This window comes from Phalacrocorax aristotelis, chromosome 6 (assembly GCF_949628215.1).
Source record: "Phalacrocorax aristotelis chromosome 6, bGulAri2.1, whole genome shotgun sequence".
Classification (NCBI taxonomy): Eukaryota; Metazoa; Chordata; class Aves; order Suliformes; family Phalacrocoracidae; genus Phalacrocorax; species Phalacrocorax aristotelis.
The window spans coordinates 29,854,726-29,877,560 of NC_134281.1; positions in this window are offsets into that span (position 1 = coordinate 29,854,726).

Below are 22,835 nucleotides of genomic sequence, written 5' to 3' on the forward strand. Positions count from 1 at the left end.
TGTGTCCAGCACACCTCCCCATCTCCCACACCTCCACCAGGAGCAGGAAGTGACTAGCTATTAGAAACTCCCCAGTCATTATTCAGATGTCCCTCAGGGAAGTTTATCACACCTAATGAGTCAGACCACCATGTCAGGTGATGCATTTAGAGGGAAACCAGGGAGAGAGAACTGGGTTGGTGATACCACACCAAAGGAGGCAGCAGGGATTCACCCCACTAACAAGTGCCTGAGCTGCATGGATTTACTTACCAAGGAGCTGGTCTCCTGTAAAGAAAAGCAACTGGGCATGTGGCCTATGGGCCAAAGCCACCAAAAGAGGTTCTCTGCTCAGAAATAAGGCAAACTGCTGTCCTTGATGACCTCCTTTGTGAGACAGACAGGACTTGAGTTTCTTGCTGCTTCTGTGCCTTGGGCAAGGGAAAGGAAGGGCTATGCCTTATTTAAACATAGCTGTGCTTTTTTTTGGAGACAGACATCTTTCCCCTTGCTCTAACAATTAACCAACAGGATCCTGTTGCAGAAAAAAAAAGAAAAAATAACTGGGATGGGGAGAGAGAAGGTGGACGTGAATGTAGATTTCTTGCCTGGTGCCATACAAAGATGCTGCTTGTACCACAGCAAGCCCAGCAGCATTAACAGCCAAATTATTTGCTTAATTTTAACTGCCATCCTCATTGCGTCTTGACTTGCTAATTAGTATTTTAAGTGCTTGGAAAATAGTTTGGATGTATTTCTTCAGCTTTCACACATGCCTCTATTGCTATTGCTATTCCTCCCTCCTGCCCTGTGCCATCACCTAAGTAACATACATCATTTCTGCTTCCAGATGAGTTGAATTCTCTAAAGCGGCAGGAAAACACAGTCTTCTTTGCTTGTTCATGCACAGAACACTCTTATTTGCATGAGAAGAGATCAGGCTGTGGAGCAGCTCTCCCTAAAGGCTGGGGAGAAGGGAACCTACAACTCGCAGCTGAGGAATAATGAGGCACAAATGTAGATAAGCTGATTTTTTGTTCTGCAGCTACCCTGGGTTTTTATACTCCATTTGTGCATTGAAACTGCTCTGTGCAGCTGATATGTGGAAATAGAGGTCTGGGAACACAACTGGCAGTCTTGGTTGGATTTCATCAGGCAATTGCCTTGGTGACGTACGTCACGATTAGTACAACGCAGAGGAGGACATCCTAAATGACTAGATTCAAAAAATAGGCATGGTTTTCTGAATGAACACAGCGACCAGTGTGTTGTCATGTGGCAGGCTGTTAAATCAGGTACAGCAGTAACATTGGCAGGCATGGACAAAGGTACAGCGACGGCGGGGGGGGCCCGTTGGGCCTGAACACCAGCCAAGAAACTTGTTGAATTGCCCCAGCAAGCAGATGAACTTTGAATTATACTGACAGAAAACCTTAAAAGATGCTTTTTGCTGCAAGTAGTATCTGGCCATTGTACAAAGGACCAGAAAAAAAACCTTATTTCACAGATCTCCTTTTAGTTTTTTGAATGTACCTTTCTGTAAGTATGCAGATAGTAGCTATTAAAAATCATTTTCAGAGGTGGCAGTTTTCAAAGTGCACAGTCACCCCAGTTGCTATTTATGAATGATGTTTGGGAGGTTCTGCAAATGGAGGAATAAATACATTTTTGTATGTGCACAATTCTGGGTATTTAGTGCACAGAGGCACTTCCCAATCATTTTGTGAGAACAAAAAGCCCTTTCCCTGGCTGTTTACAGATGACTTGTAAAGAATAAGTGAGAGGTTTGAGCGTGGCTGAACTGAGCAGCTGCCGAGAATTCAAATAAATGGTCTAAAACCCTGTTTTTTCCACCAGCTCCACTTTGGAAGATGCAGGAATGAGACATGTCACAGGCTAACGCTGTCCATCAAAGCAGTGGTGAGATGGAAACCTTTTCTTATTTCCATTCTCCTGCCTTGCTCTTTGGACGTTGATTCTTTAGACATTATCATTGCGGAAAGCTTTTTAGTGTTTAGATTCCAGCCATGGTCTCATGGGCTTTGATGAGCTTTTTTGAGCTGAAAGGAGCTTGTGTGAACAATGAAATGGAGATGATCGCCTGCATCTGTATGCCATGTGCACTGGGATGTGTCAATCCATATGATGAATAATGCACATATCAGCACCTTTGATTTTCCCAGCATTGATTTTTATCTCTTGCATTCCTCAGCGGGGCAAAGTCTGACTTCCCAAATTTACAAGGCTCTCCAAATGTATCTTCTGTAGTGATAAAGTACTGCAATGAAGAACACGGGATTTCTTCCAAAGCAAGGCTGGCCCCAAATCCCTGCATTGCCAATGTCTGCATCCAAAAGAGCTAAAAACAGTCACCTATAAGGTATCGTGTACATCCCCTGTCATCAAAGCTAATAAGATAATGCCCTCATTAGGCCATTCAAGGCCATAAAAAGAGGTTTTAAATCACAGAAACATTCAGTGTAAGCAGGTTTTTTTTGTAAGCTTGTTTTACTTTTCCTTGTTTCTTCATGAATTGGGAATCTCTCTCGTCCTGTTCAGAAGCTGTTTGGGACATTTCTTTCTTGGCAGATGGGGTTACTGAGCCCACAGGAGTACTTGGCTCAGACTTTACAGCAGGCAAACTGAGTACTCAAATGCTACTTAAAGCAAAACAAAATCAAAGTAAAAATGCATCCTTCTAATGGAGGTGTTTCTGCACAGCTAGTGTAGCATATGCAGAAGCCCTCAATGATACTACAAAGCTTTTACAGGGCTCGTTAGTCTTGATCTACCTCTCTGTTGTGTTTTCAACCTGTGGAGAGAAACTCCTTCAAACTCACGCTAACATCGGCATGGTAGACATGCCTTCCCACTTCTGAAGTATAGTTTTGACCTGCTCCAGGCTTCAGCTTTGCTAAAGTGGCAGTGGCATCCTGAAGGAAAGGTGAATCAAAGGTGACTGCTTTCTCTAACACATAGCTGTGCATCAGTCTTTAACATAAAATAAATATCTCTGCTGTCAGATATGACATAATTTAATTTTTTCATTGTAGCTTGCTTTGGCATGTCAGAATTCCCACTGAAATGTCCACTTGAGGAAAAAGAAAGGACAAGAGGTGGCTATACTCTACTGCCTTGACATAACAAGGGAGAGGTGTAATGAAAATCTTAAATTTGCATCCTTATTGTAAGAGGCATTTTTTAAAACAACTTTATTCACTCCATATCAGCTTTTAGCTTCACCCATTAATTTCTCAGGATAAAGAAGTTGTCTAAATTTGGTCCAACCTGATGTCACTTGAGTGGGAATGGGTGCCGCATCAATCTCTGTCCTGCACAGAACAGGGACATCTTAGGGGCAGATCCAAAGCGGGCATTGCTCTGCCTTTTATGGACAGCTTTGGAGGTGTGTCTCTTTTTTGGGTCCCTAGGCACAGTAAATAACCAAGAAGTAAGTTGTTATGAAAACCCTCAGAAGCTTGAGACAAGATAAGCACCCTCCTGGACTGAAAGGTCAAGAGGTGGTGAAATAACCCTGGGAACAGGCTCGTCAGGCCAACTTCAGCTTGCTCATGGGTAAAATTAACTGGGCTGCAGGTAGACAAAACCATTGTTATAGGTTGCATTTAGTTTGTGGACTTTTCTGTAATTTGGTACCAGCAAAAGAAGTATTTCTGACCTGAAAACCTGCTAGGGCTCCTGTCCATTTTCTTGGAGCAAAACCAGCTTGTCCTGCTGCCTCCAGGAAGTCTGTGCTCCCATGCACAATAGTTTGTGTTTATTGCCTACATGTGGTCACAACTGTAATCAGACTTCTCCAAGAAGGTGTGCACATATTCAGTGTGTGATTTTTTGAGCTGACAGGGGATGGCTGGGCAAGGCTGAACTAAAACCTGCTCACGTGGTGTCCACTCATGTCACCCATTCTTTGGATCAAAAGACTGATGGCAATAGTGCATAATAATGAGTTAATAGAGACCTAGGGGGACTCAGGAGTAAACTGTGTGACAGCAGTGGTCTGCTTGTCCATTTCTCTGACAGTTTCCATGTCAGGCCTTATTACAGAGTCACTTCCAAGTCTGAGGAATGACAAAATGGATTAGCATATCCAAGACAGACGATGTTGAAAACAAATATATTTCATCTGCTAAGTATGCCCTTTTGGAGCCATTCCCATCCTGATGGCTGCAAGGGCCTGTTGAAGGCCACATGCTTTCTGTTGCTTCCTTCTGCAAAAGCAATAATGTCCAGTAATGGCATCCGAGAGTGAAGACAGGTATGTGCCGGTTTGAGCTCTTATCCCAGGATTGTCATCTCTGCTGGGTTTCTGTTCATGACCTTGCAGCCCACAAGCTGTACAGCTTGAGAAAAGGAGCTTGGAAGTGCTCTAGGGCTCATGCATTCCCAACCATTAAGACATGAATAACTCATAATGCAATACAGTGCATTAATCAGCAAAGTATATAGAGGCTCTTGGAATCAGAGGGAAGGTGGTCTATGGACTTGAAATACTGTCGGATTGCATCCATGCTCCCTCTGAAGTCAATAGGAGCTGGCTTGTTATGCTATTAGATTTTTCTTATATTTCTCTTGAATGAACCCTGAAAAAATAGGTTTTAGATATCCATGCTGAGAGCATCAACTCTGACATGTGAAAACTTAGTCCTGGAAAACAGTCACATTCAGTGGCAGTGCTGTGGATTTATAACAAGCTCTGGGCAGATCCACTCGATGTGTCGGTAGTGTCTCCCAGATCTGCCATTTTTACAGGTTTTGGGGTAAAACCTTGCAAGGCACCACAGAAGCAGCCAGGTTTAAGGAGGGGAATATTGAAGAATATTGGGAACTATATATTCACTGTGAATATCAAAATACAAACCTTGCCACTGTGCTGAACCCGTCTTTCCTTCTCACCTTCGTGAGGCTTCAAGAGGGTGGCATGATCTGCGATGTCTTTCTTGCTATTGCCCCTTCCACTATGTCGGCTGCAATGGTGTCAGTGCCCAGCAGCCTCTCTTGCTGGCCAGTACTGTCATGTTCTTTCAGTCTTTTGTGCTTATATGTGCTTTTCAGCTGGGATTGCCATTCCTTCTCTTCAAACATGTTGGGATTATGACCTTGGTTGACCACCTAAGAGGTGCACATCAATAGAAAGGGTAACCCTGCAAGCATTCATGTTTACTCCCTGCAAAATACAGTTTGGAGATTCACTTCTGGTCTGTAGCATCTGGACATGCAAACCAGGTAATGGCACATCTGCCAATGAGCTTCTCTTTCTGTGAGACGTTGTGTTTCCTAGCCCAGCCCTGGTTTGCAGACCAGTCTTCCCCAAGATTTATATTGAAGGGGTTGCAAACTAAAAGCCAGGACCCTCGTCCTGTTCCCTCTGTGTAGGTGTTGTTTTTGAAGTGATCTGGACTTTAAACAAGGAAGCCTGCAGGATGCCGGAGGGCATGTTTGCCTGAAGGGTTGTATCAGCACAACTGAGCAATGAGTGAGCATGGGAAGGACCAGCACAACCTACATCTGTTGATGGTTCATCAGGTAGAATTTTCCCCACCCCCAAGCTGGTGTGTTGACAAGATTAGTCATGCTGGGACTTGAATTAGTTCATTGCCAATCAATTTCTTTTGATAAACACAGCTGTAAATGCAGATTAAGACCCAAACCCACCTACTGGGTCCAAAGATGAGCCACCAGTTAGAAGACAAGTTTGTCTAAAATAAGATCAATTGCCAGTTCAGTTACTGTCTTTGTGCTCACTGGCCATTCCCTGTTGACAAGTGGATTAAATCAACCCATTCACAAGATCTTACCTCTGCACTAATACCAGGGGCATACTCTCCATCCTCTGCAAAGTACCCCAAGCAAATGAAGCTTAGACCCTTGCCCACAGTAGTTCAGTGTAGGTCAGCAAGCGGTCAGCACCTACAGATCTGTGAAAAGAGATTGGGAGCACAAGGCCATAAGTACATTCAAGCTTATTAACACAGTCTCGCTGCTGACTGTTGCGATGTCTCGTGTTTCTGCTGTGACCTGATGTGTATTTGCAGGCTCATGAGCTACAACACGAGTAATTTGCTGCAGGCTGCTAGGGATGTTTCTGATACCCAGCCCTGTACGTGTGATGCTGGAGTATCCCTGTGTGCTGGCAGCCATACGGGTGGAAATGCCATGCTTTTGAAAGGGCTGTTATTTGACTCTTGCATTAAGGTCTCATGTCCTCTCCCACTGCTGGTGCAGATATGCCAATAACCGTGTTGTAAAGACAAAGTCATCCAGACAATGTCTAACGCTTGCCTATGATAATGCTTCTTGCTACTGCTACCCATAGCACCTCAGCTGGGATTGAATTCATGGAAGATGCATTTCAACCCACTTGAACACTCAGGCCTATTCCAGTACTGACAGTAATAGTCATTTTTCTAGACCGAATTGACATTATAAATGAGTAGTTATTTTAATTTGCTGCTTTCTTAACACCATTGATCCTAAAGCTACGTCCTTAAACATCAGTGCCTGAATATAAACTACCCAGCAGTAAAATTATAACTCCATTTGGATGCAGAGCACAGCCTTCTTATCACCAGACTTTCAATCCTATCAAGAGTTTCAGGGTTACTCATGCAAAAATAGCTTGTCTGCTTGAGTGAGCATGTGAGGGCTGTTCATTAACATCGCACGCAGAAGCGTAAGTACTCACCATCATGAGCTGAGGAGCAGGTTAGGAAAATCTGTCTTTTCAGAGACATATAAGCCCATCTCACAGGGAACCCCTTGTGGAGATCAGAGAGATGCGAATGAGCCCAAGCATTAGCCCCATCTCCCATCAGCAGCACTGGCTCAGCTTGGTCAGTCCCTCACCCTGCTCCAATGAGACAGAGCCAGAAGACATCCAGATTTGCTGATTTTGATAGAGTCATCCAGCATATTTACAGCTAGCGTGGCATTTTGAAGAGGACACTAAAATAGCGCATATTTTAATGCTTATAGTAGCAGGACCTCACAGGTGAGCCATGAAGGTGCTGGTCTTCAGCCTAATGGTTTTCAGTCTCTTTTTAAAAGGCTCTCCTCCAAAATCTGGGCAGCTATATCTGATTATACCTGCTGCCTTTCCCATCCCAGCCTTATGGAAATGCGATCCCTACACAGGGACAGGGGGCTACTCCTGGCGAAGCTTCTGGGCAAAAAATTAAGGAAAGTGGGTAAAAAGTGCAGGAATATCCCTCACAGGGGGAGCAGCCATGCAAAAACCGGGGAGCATGAATAGTAAAACTGAATGGTGAGGAAGAAGCCAAAAGCCCGTGTCGTGAAGCTGATGAAGCAGATAGAGCTATAATATAGTAATGGTTTCTTCCTTACAGAGGTTGCCTTGCTCTCCAAGGAAGAGCATAAAGACCTTTTCTCACCTTATTGTGACAAGTTACAAATGGAGGTTAAGAAGAAGATTATTAAACTTGGCCACTCATGTCCACTTGAGGAATAAAAAAAACTTGAAAAACAAATTCTTTCATGTAAGTAGGACAGTCCAACCTTTATTCTGTCCCAGGGGCTTGGTTAAATAAATGCTTTTCTCTGGGTGAAAAATGAACTTTTACAGCAAAATCTGTCAGCAAGAAATGACTTCCAGTGGGCAAGCCACATATGAAACATACCCAGTACTCAGGTGTACTTTTTTTTTGCTTATCAAAAGTCTGCTTTTGCTATAAATAACTCCCTCTGTCATCTATATCTGTGGTTTTTTATGCCCACGCACACAGAGAGATATATATGATTATAAGACTATTCCTAAAACTTAAAGCAGCTTTTAAATCATGTAATGAGATGTAAATACTCATCTCATAGGCTGATACCCACGGCTGAAATATCAGGTCTGCTCCCACTGGCGTGGATGCGAATACTGAAAGGCATGTGACCTGGAGCTGGTGCTGGGCCTGTCAGATGGCAAGCAAGGGATATATAGGTCTTGGTCCTATATATTTCCAAGTCACTTTAGCTAAGTCAGGTTTCCTTAGGAGCTGAGAAGTGGGAGAATAAGGTTTCTACTCCAAAGGTACGTGCCCAGAACACCAGGCCTTTAATTTGCGAAGAACTGGAGCCAGCTTCCTCCTGCCTTTTCAGATAAGTGGTTTCACCGAGAGATTACAGCAAGCAGAATTTGGCACCTGGCTCCTTTGGCACAAAGGGGCTTTTTTTTTTTTGCCCACGCAGACTCCTGCCATGGAAATTTGTGCTTATCCAAGGATCCACCCAAGTGGATCCAGTTGCCCTGTCAGCAGATTAGTGCCTACAAAAGACCAGCAACCCTGGGCAGAAATTTAGCATCTCCCAAAGACTGTGAGCTGAATTGTAAGGATGCTTGCTTGTCCTCTTCATCCCACATGGGAAAAGTTGGCTCAAGCCCCATTTTGCTCCAGTCCCTCTGGCTTCTGGAGCTGGAAAGGCAGTGAGCAAGCCCTCCTCCTCCTGACCTGGGTGTTGCTGGGGGCTGTTTTACTGAAGAATAATCTGGTTATGTGTGTGCGAGTGATACCTGGGCCGTGGCAAATTGCAGAAACCATCAGAAATTCAGCGGGGTCTCTAATACCGACTTGGCAGCCTTAGAAAAAATTTCACTGTCTGATAATTAGACAAAAATACAGCCTTGTTTTCTTCTGTTGCAGTCTTGTAGTGGCTGGTTGTAGCAGGGCAGCTGGTAATCAAGGCAAGGGGACCTTACCCAGGGAGAAGCAGGACAGGGCTGCCTCCAGACACAGGCAACTCCTGCTCTTGAACAGTTTCGTATCCAGAGGGCTGAATTTAGCTGAAATCAGATCTATAAAAAGTGTCTTTTAGGTTCCTATGGATACAGTGAATCGCTGCACTCACATAAAATGTGCAGAATATGTCTTCAGAGACTTTGGGAGATGCAAACCCTAGTAGTAGAAACTTGGGTGGAGGCTTTGGAAATTGCCTCAGTGTTGGGTTAATGCTGCTAATTGAAGTGAACACTGGAGCTAATACAGACTTCAAGGGGAGTGGTTACCCCAAGGGTAAATCTTGAAGATAACTAGGATACTTTCTCTATATTTCAATGTTTGCATGGAGGAAAGACTTCATAGCTGCATATTTACTGCAACTGTACAGGAGGGAGCGTGACATCTGAAGAAACATATACAGGCTTTCTTCTCCAAAGAGAAAATTGGATCAAGACAAAAATGACCTAAATAAACATTGGAAGATCATAGGAAACTATTCCTTGGAGGCAGAGAGGAGGAATATATACATGCAGATAAGGGTTGTGTGCAAAAGTTGAGGATTGTTCTTTGGGGAATTTCAGTGCATCAAAGGAGCCTGATATCAGTCCTGGAATAACATCAGAAGAAATGTCTGAGGGGAAGAAGTAGAGGGGGTGAAAGAAATTTATCTGGGCAGGGGAAGGTACAATGGACTCTCTAGTGTTAAATACTGAGGTGGTTTCTGGCTTTTCCATGTTTTGCTCACTGGGCTCAAGACAGCACGGCTTCTCTCTGCTCAGGCACTTGTGAGTGGTGGAGAGATGGATGAGTAGACTTTGTGGTGAGGACAGGAAAACTGACAACAATTTATTGGGTCTGTATGGGCTCAATTTTCTGTTGCAAGCATAGACTAAGGTAACTGTGCTTATATCTCCTCTACGCCTATATTGGAACAGTCTGCTGCTGTCAACCTGCTGTGCTGGCTCTCAGGCGTGATGCCAGACCCCTTTGCACAAAACCCCAGCACTGCAGAAAAATTAGGGTATCGATGGGGCTTCTCCAGCTGTCATGACCTGGGGAAGAGGTGTGAAGCTCTGGACTGTAAATGCACATTGCAGATCAAGACACATTGCACCTTTATACACCCAGGAGTGCATATGGTCTATTTTAAGTTTCTATACTAATATTTTAGCTGCCTTGCAGCTGAAACATTAGACTTCGTGGACATCTTTTACCATTAAGATACCAGGTGGTATCTGCAGGCCCTGCGTGGTTTGCTTGAGATCCCAGATGGGAGAGCAGCCCTGAGCCTGAGCACAGAAATCCCAAATGCGGCTACACTGGGTGAGGGAATTGGTTGTCTGCCACATGCAAGCTGGTCGTAGGGATACTGGAAAACACTGGACCCATGGGGTGTTCGCCCTATGGTCAGCCTATGAATGTGCCCTGGGCTTTGCGAGGAATAGGAGACAACAAAAATGGTCATAAACCCAGAGGATAATTTAGGAAGGGAAAGGGTGTTGAAGCAAATAAGTGATGGAATTTAGGAAGACTTCAAGAGTATGTACACCAACCAGCACTGATCTCAGAGTGCAATTGAAAAGGATATCCTAACATGTTGGTTTTGGGGAAAATTTAGGGTTTATTGCAAAGCAGGAAGAAAAATACAGGGCAAAATTTGCTTTCCCTTCCCCAACTCCATTTTTTACTGCAGGTAAACCAGATTACAAGAGGGAACATGCAGCTTCTAAAATTATTGCAAACCATCAATGAACTGCTAGAAGCTGGTGAACCACTTACAGCTGAATTGCAGCAGAAAAAGGACAGCATCCTGAGCAAACTGTCGATCCTCATGAGTATGTTCCTGTGTGAAAATAGTGTAAGAACTAAATACAGCTTCAAGTCAGTGCTGAGTTAAATATATAATCTTCAGAGGCACCAGTGTGCTTTCTATGTGAATGAATTTATGCTGCAGGTTACAAAGAGTGAATTAGCTTTTAAAAATAGACTGGTGAGCCTGAATTCAGCTTGGTTGCTTCTCCCCTTTGGCTTGGCTGGATGCTAATGGTACGTCAGGTGGTGGCTTGTTCTTGTGTGCTGGCCCCATCAGACCAAGAGGGCTTGGAGTAATTGCTGAGTTGTATTTTTAGCTTCAGGTTCCTTCAGTTTTCATGCCTGCCTGACAGCACCACTTTGTTTGCATACTTCAGGTGAGTCACTCAGTCATACGGGCTGTGGGCCAGCAGATTGGCTTCAAAAAAATGGAGGCAGAGAGCAAAATCTGTCCTGCATGGAATTTTCTTTCTTTGTGGCAATAAACCCCTCTGCTAAATTCTGTTCCCATGCTGATATGCTGTGGTATCCATTTCAACCATGGTCTGAGGGCAGCACTTGCTGGCATACATCCTTTTCAGATACTCAGAAAAAAGAGCTCCAGCCCAAAGTGTTCGGATGGCAAGTGGGGGTTGGGTGGCCCAAAGAGTTGGAATGGCCCATTTTTGTGCAACTGCAGCTCCTGCTTGGCCAACTCAAGTCACTGAGCATCTCTCTAAAAATCCCCATCTCTTTCTTCAATTCTATCACTTGCACTGGCATAACTAATATTTAGGAATATTTAGGAGTACCTCTGACAGTGGGAGAAACCTGTCCCAGCCTGGAAGGCCAGGTTCAGTCCTGAGATGCTCTTTCAGGTAGCTGCTGCCTGTTGAACACTGAGAAAGGGAGAAGCAGGCTTACCTTGAGCACAAAGGACTAATGAGAGGCTCTCCAGGATACTCTGTTTATCTGGCCAGAATCTGTTGACCACAAGTTCAAAGCGATAGGAGGTTTCTCCCAGGCCAAGAAGATGCTGTGCTAGAGAGAAACCCTGCAAGGTCCAGGTCAGACCCCATAGGTCCGTTGGTGTTTTAAGCATCACTTTTCTCCTTTTACTCTCTTGGCTTTGTTTGCTGCAGCTGCTTCTGAGAGTCCTACAGGGTCTGGGTTTGCCAGGGCATTCCCCGATACTTCTCACAGCAAAGCCTTCAATAGCCTTTGCACATAAGATGTGGAAAGAAATAGGAGGTTTAGATACCTTTTACAGCCTGAAGACCAGCCAAGCATGTTGCAATGCTCTCTATTTCAGGGCTGTATCAGGCTGACACATCGCATGGTCATAAAAGGGCTCTTCATGCTAAAGAAAGCACAGTAAAGGTCTGTTGCTGGAGTTACTACCTGGGGAGAAAGTTCCAAAACTGCCTTCACTGTGAGGTGGGAAGGCACCCAGAGAGAGGCAGGTGCCTCCGCGCTTCCCTGGGGGAAATTGTCCCTATTCCTCTGATGGTCCCAGGGCTGCAGTAACCAGTCATTGTCTTTCCCGGGGATGCTGCTATCAGTGGATGATTTCTAAGGTGTCTAAGAAATAACCCTGTGCAGCCTAAAAGTCTCAGTCTGCCAAAAAAAGCTCAAACAGCCATGTGAATGATTTTTGTACAGATAGGCCCATGCTGGATTTATTTGCTGTAGTTTCCCCATTGCCTTGTCATGCTTTGTATATACTATTTCCATGTGTATGTGCTACCTCTGTGCAACCCCACATGGGCAGAAAGCGACTGCTGCAGTGAGTGCAGCCCAGCCTCGAGCCCTGTAGTGCCCTGGCCTATGCAGACAGTATCTGGCTGGACAGCTGGAGCAGGGATGGCATCAGGGAGGATGCCGAGGAGGAGGAAAACCTTCCCACAACTGTTTGCAATGGGGCGATGTAGGCAAGGAGGAGGAAAACCTTTCCAGGTGCTATAGGGGTAGGGGGAATAGCCATAGGATGTGCTGCAGTAAGGGAAGAGGAATGGGCTGTGCATCGTCGTCTTGGCTGCGCAGCTGCAGGCACTGGACAGACCAGCACTGGCACCAGCACCGGCACAGAGAGCTGTGCTTGGGCCAGGGAGAACCACCCCAGTCTCTGCGCAGTACAGATGCAGTCATCCATATGCACAGCAAAAATACGGCTCCTGCCTCCCGGTGCTTGCACAGACTGGAGGCAGCTCAGCCTCTTTCCCGGGAAACGGCATTTACAAAAATAGAAAGCTGGAAATGCCACCACACAGCAGCTAAATATAGCCCCACCGATGGGTGAGACGCAGAGCTCGCTTCAAAAAAACAGGCAGCGGAAGGGGATGCCCAGCTCCCCACTGGGGTGAAGCGGGGCTGCGGGAGAGGTGGCAGAGCCACTGGCCATGGCAGGAGGCTTTGTGGGAGGGAATTAGCTGCGAGTGTGAGATGCGCAGGCAAGGATGTTGCCTGGAGATGAAACCCTGTCTCAGTGCAAAAAAATGAACTACAAAAATGTCCCAGCTTTCCATTAAAATAATGTTTTCTTCCCTAATACTTATACAATGTGATTAGAAGCACTAGTTGCTGCTAGTTTTTTTCCCCCCAAGACTGATATCTGTAGTAATATATGAACCTTTCACTGAGTTAGACTTTTTTTTTTTGTCAGCTATGATGTGGGAAAGCAACACTGCATCCCAGGGGAAGGGTTTCTCTGGCTTCACGCAGTAAATGCTGGTTGATGCTGGTGGCTGGAAGCACACCAGGATTTGCCGGGGCCAGGATGGTCCTGCGGCCAGGGCTGCTTACCAGGAAAATGGGACACGTGCATGGTTAGGATGCTTTTCTATAGGGCTGATAATTTTGCCATCCTTGGAGATGCTTGGTATTTCCCCCCAGGTAAAACTAGCTTACAATTGTATGTTTGCCAAATGCTGATTTTGGGGGCCAATTCCCCAAAGGCACAGAGGCAGAGGAGGGTGGACACTGTGTGACCCCCCAAAGACACTGGTGGTGGAGCTGGGGCTCACCACGTTTTGCTGGTGATCAGCTGTGGTGGCTGTAAAAGCAGTGACATCTCCTTGAGCGAGATCCACCCTGGGATCAGTATCACACTGCAGGAGGGAATTTGGATCTGTTACAGGAAGCTTTAGGGTTGCAAAGTCAGACCCAGAATTCAGTATTCAGAATGAAGAATTCAGTCCTAAGCTTGATCTTCTTGTCATCCTGGGTGTGATCATCTTGTGAATAAGTGTTGAAACAGTTTCTTATTATAGGATTCAATACTATTTTTTTTCCATTTAGTAAATAGGGAATCACTCAATAGTCTTTCTAATCGTTCTCATCGTCATGTTACTTTATATTTTATTAATTGAAGACCATCTGGATGCAGCACTGAATTCAGAAGTTCTGCCTTTGGGGTGTTTCATCAGAATGTCAAAATGATGCACAAGCATTAGTGAGCTGTAAGCATTGTAATCCTGTATAATTAGATGAGGAAATTAGACAGGGGTGATGTTGCTCCCTTTTGCAGCTAGAGATCTGAGGAACAGAGATTAAGTCCGTGTCTATTAATTTCCAGTACTCAGTTTCAGATAGTGAGAGCTTAACTTTTTAATTTAATTTAATTTAATTGCTCATTCCTAGCAATTCAACTGCATTTCACTCATTCAACCTACTGTGGAAGTGATAACTAAGCCAAAAATACTTCGCACCTTGAAGCAAACCTCATTTTAGGGGACTGAACTGAGGATTAAAGAGGAGAAGGGACCTGTTCATGACTCACATGTGCTCCCACCGCTTTGGGGATGCAACGTGGTTCTTCTCCTGAAGACTCAGAGTCATTATGTCCACCTTGATATAAATTAGTTACACCAGTAAAGCCCATCACCAGCTTATTTTTATTTTTCATCTCAGAGGCAAATCATGTGCATTAAGAAATGTAAATTTAGCTACAGGTTAAGGTCTCCTAGCCGGGGCTTGGCACAGTTCCCTGACCCTTGATGTTTCTGGGACAGGAAGTTAGGCTCCAGCTGAACGTTGCCCCTCTCAGCACTTGGCAACTCAGCCCAGCAAACTGGCAAAATCATCTATTTTGTTTCACAGGGTTGTTTTTCTGCCAACATAGTCAAATCCGGTTGGGTTTTCAACACCTTTCCAGCTCTGGTGGTCTTCTGTTGGATTGTCTGTACCCTTCTCAGATGGCAGCTGCTCTGGGATTTGCGTGCACAGTTTTGCTTGGGCCTGTTATTGCTTCTGGACCAAAAGATTCCCCATCTGAACCAAATCACCTTATAATATACCAGTGGGGTAAATGCCACGTTTTTTCCCCCTTCCTTCCAGCAAACTTGCCCAATGTAATGACTGTGCGAGGGGCATGGGACATGGGTGACAACCAAGGTGAACGGGGAGTAGCTTTTTGCAGTAAGCTGGAGCAGAAGGAAAACAAAATATCCCAAACGCCAGCCTCCATCCAAATAAACTGTAACTTCAGACATCTCTGACTGGATTCGACTTCTGAGCCTTGGACTCACCTCTATTGCTGATGTGCATTGCTTTGATATACATCTTTATACATCTATACATGTATATATAAACCCTGTTCTTTAATACCGCCTACAGCAGCAAGCTGTTTCTCTTTTCCCAGAGTTTCCAGATGGTGCTGAAATCTTCAGAGCTTTGGAGGGTTATTTGTTTGTTTATTTTTAGATAACTTCCCACACTTGGGCCCTAATCAGGTTGCCTCAGCCTTTCCATTTACCAAATAATCTCGCTTTTAGCTTGTTTTTTTGTCCTCACAGCCAGCCCCCTTCCCAAGCAGGTCTACAATGAATCGTCATGGTTTGTCATTAGTGTTGGTGCTGAAGTTCATTTTCTAAATCTCTGTTGTTCTTACCAAAATAACTTGCAATTTCCTCTGTGTTGCAATCTCAGTTATTTGCTTACCTCCACACTGGATTGGGACCGAGTTTTCTGAGGAGGCTTGGCTGTTAAAAAATGAGAGAACCACCAATCTCATGTGCTGCTGGAAGAGTACTGCATAAATACACATATTTCTCATTCTTTTTAGGCTCCTAATTTTTGTTTGTTTGTGTATTTTCTCAAAAAAATCCCATAACCCTATATAGTTGAATCTCATTTTGGGTCTCTAGAAGTGAGTGGGGTGAGCTGGAATGAGTTTGAGTCCCAACCCCAATCCCAGCTGCCTTGCAGCTCCTCCAAGTGCAGCTGAGAAAAACAATTTTCCTTAAAACTTCCTTTCAGATCAGATGCCCTTTTGGTTTGCAATGGATTGTCCTTTTTTCTTATTGAGTGGTTAAAAAGAGGTAGGAAGTCACAACACCTCATCCTTTAGTATTCTCATTTGTCGTACTGAAGATATATCCTCAATTTTTTCACACACCCTATTCAAGTTTTTGCCATGCTTTCAGTGACATCACCTTCTTTGGGATATAGCAATAATAATATACAAAAATAAACAACTCTGTTGCATGTCATCCCCCAAACTTTCTCAAAGACTGTTTCTGCAGAGGCAGCCTAATAACCAGTTCTTCCTGTTAGCCTTGTTTTTCCTTGCACAATTTTTGGCTTGTGAGCTGACCTTCAGTTTATACTGGTCCTACTCTAATTTTATTCTTACTGATGCTGCTAATCTGAGGGGAAGCTGGCTACCTAAAAGCAGTAAGCTGATTTTTGCTCACCGTTTGCCATGCTCACAGTTCACAGTCCAAACCACCAAGCCATGCTGATAAGAATCTGATCATGATGGAACATCTCCCTCTGGGAGGTCTCCAAGGATGAAAACAGGCACTTTAAGGCTGCCTGGATGCTTGGGCTGTACTGAACCCTCCTTGGGGCCCAGCACCCAGAGGACACTGGCTCTGGGCTGGGTCACAACTGAGGACAGTCCAGCTGTGCCACAGGCTGCCCAGCGAGGTTCTGCCATCTCCATCCTCATGGTCTCCCACGTAAGCTGCAGCCCCCAGCTGTCCTTAATGCTGGCTTTCTCCCAGCTGAGACAAAAAACTATAGAGTTAGGAAGGTTTTTTCCCCAGTTGTTGTTCTTTAATGACCATCCTAGGAGAAGGAATTAGATGGGTGCTGCAGATTAAGAGGGGCAGCAGCAGAAAAGGACTCCATCCATTGCTCTGCTTTTCTGTTGGATTTGTTCAGTTTCAGGTCTCCTCCACAGTGCTTTTCCTAGGGTCCCCAAGGTGCCTTACATTGGCATCAGAATTTTTCGCTCATATTCCTAAAGTATTGTGATTTTGTGGAATGGGAGAGAAATCTTTCTTTGACACATACCAACAAAAGCCAGCAATAAAAGCTGCAATGTCTGCACAGCACAAAGCAAACACCCTTCCTCCATCCCAGCTCTCCCTTCTACCAACCCACTAGTACAAAATTATTTAACCAAATAATAAATGTTGAAAAAGCCAGTCCCTGTAGACTCACAACAAAGGCAAGAAAAAGTGCTACGCTAGTTATTATCTTCCTTTCCTTACAGAGGCCTTCCTATAAGGCTACAGCAATTAAAGATGATGCTGGGGAACAAGCCAGACAGGAATTAGTCTAACTTGGGGAAATTACCACCCAGAGGTTTTCAGGATTTTTCTGCTGCGATGTAAATTCCCTTTGCTCAGCTTAAACTCTTTTAACTGGATGCATTACTTAGACAACATATTTTAATAGCTGTTTTAAAAAAATACACTTTAAAAATGTTTCCAGCTAGCTCTGATCCTAGCCTGTGTTTCTCCTGGTGGTCTTGAAACTGGATTCCTGGATGCAGATACTCTCCTGACCCTCTTTCTCAGCTCACCCAGCAAACCTACCTTGCCAGTTACACAGAGATCCAATCAAGACCTACAAGCCAGGAGGATAAATTGCTGGCCCCATTATTCATACACTCTAGTAATTTCTGTTCCTGTGAAAACAAACCAGTAATCCCAACATAACATTCATGCTGTATGAAGCAGCTTGCATGCAGGAACGGTTTTCTCTTGCTCCCACCACAGTGAAAAAGGTCTGTGTGCGTAGTCCTCCAAGTAACCGTCTTCTCCTCCGGAGCAGGAGGGGCCAGCTGAGCACTGGCTGACCTGACATTCCTCGCTTGGCTGATATCTGATGCCTGTACTTTGATTTCCCCAAGAATTGGGTTTGATCAGATGGTGAAGAAGCCTTTCAGCATGCGCAGCCTCCTATCTAAAGACCTCTTTTGCACCCTTTAATCCCCATAGCAGCTCCTTCACACATCTCTTCCAGGAAGCATCCACCATTGCTCAGCCTGGCTAATGGGACCTGGATGTCCAACATTGCATAGGGTATCCTAGAGATAGTGCAGGTGCTTTATTTGTTGCAAGTACCTACTAGATTACACATCTCTGCAAGAAATATTTTGCTTGAGAGGTCCTAGAAATTGCATTTGTCTTTTCATGGCCATGTTATTTGGTGGGATTTCACTGAGAGTGTCTAATAATTTCAGAGCCTGTTTTCCATCAGCCCTAACCAGTAAGCCAAAGTTTACAGCACAAAATTTGTACCTGGATGTGCAATGCTGGAGGCTGGGCAGGGCTATTTCCCCCTGGTTCAGTGTCATTTTCTCCTTCTTGCATGATATTCTCTTCCTCTTTCATATTTTTTGCAGCCTTGACATATAATTAACTTTGTGCCTGTGTTTAGTCTAACACCATCAATTAAAATAGTGATCAATAATAGACACAAGATCAACCCTTGAAAAAAAATCCATGAGTAACCTCCTTCCACCCTGATACTTCTCTTGATATGTACAACTCATGATTTCTTTCCTAAACAGTTTCTCATCTGTCATACTATCTCATCTCCAAACCCATCTTGCCAGTACTTATGATCGCTCTCTGTTTTGATAATTTTGCTTTAGCAATAGCTTGGTCAGAGTATCAGCTGAGCCCGTTCCTTCTTAGGGTAACGATGATTATAAATGCCTAACTAGTAATAACCTGGTTCTCAGGAAAATAAGCCATATGTTTTAAATGGTGCAGTTCAAGTGATTTAATACTTTCAGGGTTTTTTTTCAGTAAATTCAATTTTTCTGGGAGATTGACCATTTTCTTTTTTGCTCTATTATATTCTGCAGAATATTTTTAAGCAGAGCAAGTATTTCTAGTCTCTCTCAGCCACTTCTTTATGATACTATATTATTTATGTGATCTGATGTTCCTTTGTATTAAATATGAGCTTTTATGGGTAGTTTCAAGCTGGTTTTTTTTCCTCCAGGTATTTATTCTAAGCTTTCAAAAAATGCATATATGAATCTAGAAGGTAGGCTGCAAGGTTCTGTGCAGGAGGTGGGCAGCTGGGATTACCGTCATGCTGGGGTCAACTTTCTAACACAGCAGATATAATTTTGTATCTTATAAGGAGGAATTAGATGGGAAAGAGTGAGGACTGGGGCAGGTTTTGAGAAAAATCACCATGCTGGCTGTTTATTTAGAGGATACCACAGTATCTAATGTATGCAGACAGCAGAGGCAAAGCGCGCTGGCTGCCTAAAAGACTCTTTTGTGGTGTTTTGCTGTAATGCTTGGCAAGGCTGCCCTTGCTTCGCACCCTGCCTCCCTTGCTGAGGCACCAGAGTGGAAAACCAGCTGCCAAGGATCCAGACAGTAAGGAGGGATTTAAACACCCCAAAGTACTTTTCCTGTGTTTTCTAATAGATGAAGAAGTAAATAACAATCGGTGTCCTGAACCCTCTACCATTCAGCCTAATTAAGTCATGTAATGCTATTAATAAGCAGGAAGGCTTTGCTGAGCCTCTGGGGGAATCCCAAAATGATTCTTTTTCATCCATTATTTAAAAATCCATCACAATGGAAAATCACACCCACCGAATGGTGGTATCATAAAAAAGTCATATCAGACCAGCTTGCAAAAGAGATGCTCTCCTGTCACAAAGAAGGGGATACCAGAGTAAATGTCTCCTGAACCAACTGTCCTTCTGCAGCTGGGCTGGCTGGGAGCACGTTAGCAAGGGAGGATGGGGAGTGCAGGGGGGTCCTTGGGTCCACAGAAGGATTTGGTATCCCCACCTGCAGAAATCAGTGGCAGGGGCAGACAAACACCTTCAGATGCATTTAGTTTCCACGATTTTCAATGCGTCCCTCTGTGAGAATACAAAGTTACTACGGCAAAGACAGTTGCAGACTGATAAATTCATGAGAATAACTGAGTTATTGTGGTCTGTATAGCTCAGAGCACAGAATTTCACCTCGCAAGACAGCATCGCGCTGGGGACAAGACATAAACCCCATCTCCTGCCAAGGACACTGTGTGTGTCCGAGCTTCCAGGCAGGAGGGAGGGGGCAGCCCTCGCCTCCACAGCCCTTTGGCCTCTTGTTTCAGGAGCTCCAGGCCTGAAACCTGCCGGTATCTGTGAGCCCAAGTCTGGTTTTCAGACTGAACCACCATTTCTTTAGCCTCAACCCAGGCTAGAATTTTTGCAGCATCGTTTCAGCATTCAAGAAGGGAGGAGTGCCATCACAGGGCTTACTGCTTACAGGGGTTTTCTCCTCCTTTTGGTTTTAAGAACCAGGCAGCAGAGTGCGAGGGTAGTTTTGCAAAGCTCTGGCTTTCCCAGAAGAGGAAGGCTCCTGCTCAGCAGTCTGTAAGCGCCCTCTGGTGCAAATGCAGCTGGCTGGCTTCAGCCAGCTCTGTCCTGCAGATTTGTCCAGCAAACATCCATGATGGTTGTTAATTAGGGTGTTTCACACGGTAGAAAAGGGGGTGACAGCCACCCTGCACCATGAAGGCAGCATTCACCAGGGGAAAGAGCCTTCTCTGCAGGTTCGACATCAGCACAGCATTCGGGAGACCTTGCTTCAGATTATACTGAGATTTGTGGTGGTAAATGGGATTGGTCTGGTGGAATTGAGATGCCCATTCAGTACCTGGATTAGGACAGAGAAAGGCATAGATGGTTCCATCTAGATGGTGCCATCTAGGCACCCGAGCAGAAGACTGGGTGGTAGCAGGAAGGTTGGAAAGAAAGGGGAGCTTCCAGATTGCATGAAAAGGTAAATTTGAGGATAAGTAAGGGAGGGGGTGCTATGTATGCAACATGGGCCAGGAGGGCAGTGAATGATAGTAAAAAAATTGCTGGCAAGATGCCTAGAGCAGTGAGAAGGTGGGGGGGGAAGCCTTGAAAAAGATGAGAAACAGCCACTCAGGTTTGACAGACTGAGCTTGATGTCCAGACAAGAAACGTGGGGAGAAGCTTGTAGCTAGGTAGGGATGCAAAGAATGATTAATGAGACAATAAACCATCAGGGCAATAAATTATGCCAGTTAGGTGCTGAGAACACAACACACAGCATGTAGCTAATCAGGAGTTGGAGCATTCATTAATTTACCCCAGCAAATGGGCTGTGAGTAAGGTTTGCTGAAGGTGGTGGCTGAGTCCAGGGTTCCTCAGGCTCACGGTGCCACCAAAGTGGAAGCATCTGAGAAATGAGGGAAAGAAAATGGAAGAGTAATCAACTCCCTGGGATACTGTGAAATATGAGGTGCAGCTGCAGCTATTTCTGAAGCGTTAGGAAACCCTAGCTGCTCATAATTATCTTCATTTCTTCATAGGGGTTATTTACCAGCATGACAATTTGCTGTTAGTTGAAATAGTCTGAGATTCTTTGCAACCCTGGCTGGTGTTGCTTTGCTTGCTGGGTATCTGCTGTAGGTGAGGGTACTGAGGCAGGATCCGCACCAGGGATGTGCCAACCTCCTCCCAGTCCTGCAAAATCAGGGCATGCTGAGGTGTGATGCAGCGATATGAAAGGCCATGAGAAAACTGTTGAAAAAGCAGAACAGGAGGGAGATGAAGGAAAGCACACAGCCCTTAACAGAAGGGATTGAAAGGGCTGAAGAGTTCAACACTATTGCTTTAGCCTTGCAAAGTTGACAGGATAATTAAAATGAAAGTAGAATAAGAATACAGAAAGTAGAGGTGAAAGGCTGTTTGGTTTGAGAATGTTGTTAGTAGGACTGAATTTATCTTGGTTTACTTGCTTTGGCTAATGACTTAAGGAAGTTTTAAACTATTGGATTATAATAGAGGACTGCAACATCCCTGGGAGACTAGAGGAGCTTAACAGTAAGCCCACTTATATAAAGCAGGACTTACAGACTAGTTGATGGGGTTTGGATTCCTGAAACTACTGGGACAACCTATTTAACATGTAATTCCTACAGACCTGCAATACTAGTAGGAGGATTAATAAATTCATACAGACTGTTTGTTAGGAAAAAAGTGGTTTTAAATTAAACAAAATAGCTGTGTTGGGTTGCTGATCCAGAAAAGAGAAAGGCTAAGATTGTTTGGCTTTAGTAGTCTTATTGATATTTCAATGTTGTGTCCAAGCAAAAGATCCTGTGAAAACCCTTGTCCAGCTTGAGAAGGGGTTAAGAGGAGACCGTGTTTTTCTTCTAGTGATTTCTGAAAAAGAGAAGTGCTTTGTGGTGATGCTGAGGGCCACTTTGTAGGGGATGGGATCCTGCTTAGGGTGTGATTTTGAAGCAACACACCTTCGCCTGGTCACTGCTTGCTGAGCAGCACTGCCAGGGACTGCATCGCTGCCACGCAGGCGTGCCCTGGCAAGTAGGGGCAGATCATGAGCCGGTGCTCTGGCGTCCTTTGCTTGCCCAGCTGCTCCACACTGAGATTACACACAGCCACAAAGGCGTACGTGACTCCAATGGGAGGAGCCCACTGCCCAAACATATGCGCATGCTTCTGCTTATTCAGCATGAAGAGCAAAGTTGCAGTAGTTGCTCACTTTCATCAGCTGTCTGCTGAAGTACATGTCTCTTGGCCACTTCTTGCTACCACAGCTCCTCTTTATGCATCTGACAAGGCTTCCTGCTTCTTGACCAGTGTTTTTTCACATAAAATGTTCTCTGTGTGTTGCAAACAGTCAGGCTGAATACAAGACAGTTCGGGTGATGATGCCAGTAATGCTGCAAGGAAACACAATTTGCATAAACCAAAGCAGACGCTCACTTATTTAACTGGGCATTGAGACTCACCATCAAATCCATGCCAAAACATCACTTTGCTTTTCTGTCATTCTTTACTCGGTAGGGAAGCTTCAATGCAAATATCTCTCTGAAGCAAGAAAAGACTTGAAACAATAATCTCCTGGAAAATGATACTCTTAAGATTTTAAAACATACCTTCTGTTGGCCAAGGGTGATCAGTAAAACAAATCAAGCTGTGTTTGGCAAATAGAACTTGAAAAAAAACACTTTAAAAGATGGTAAGATGTAGCCTGTAAAATTTTCTGAACTGAAATAAGAGATGAATTTGCA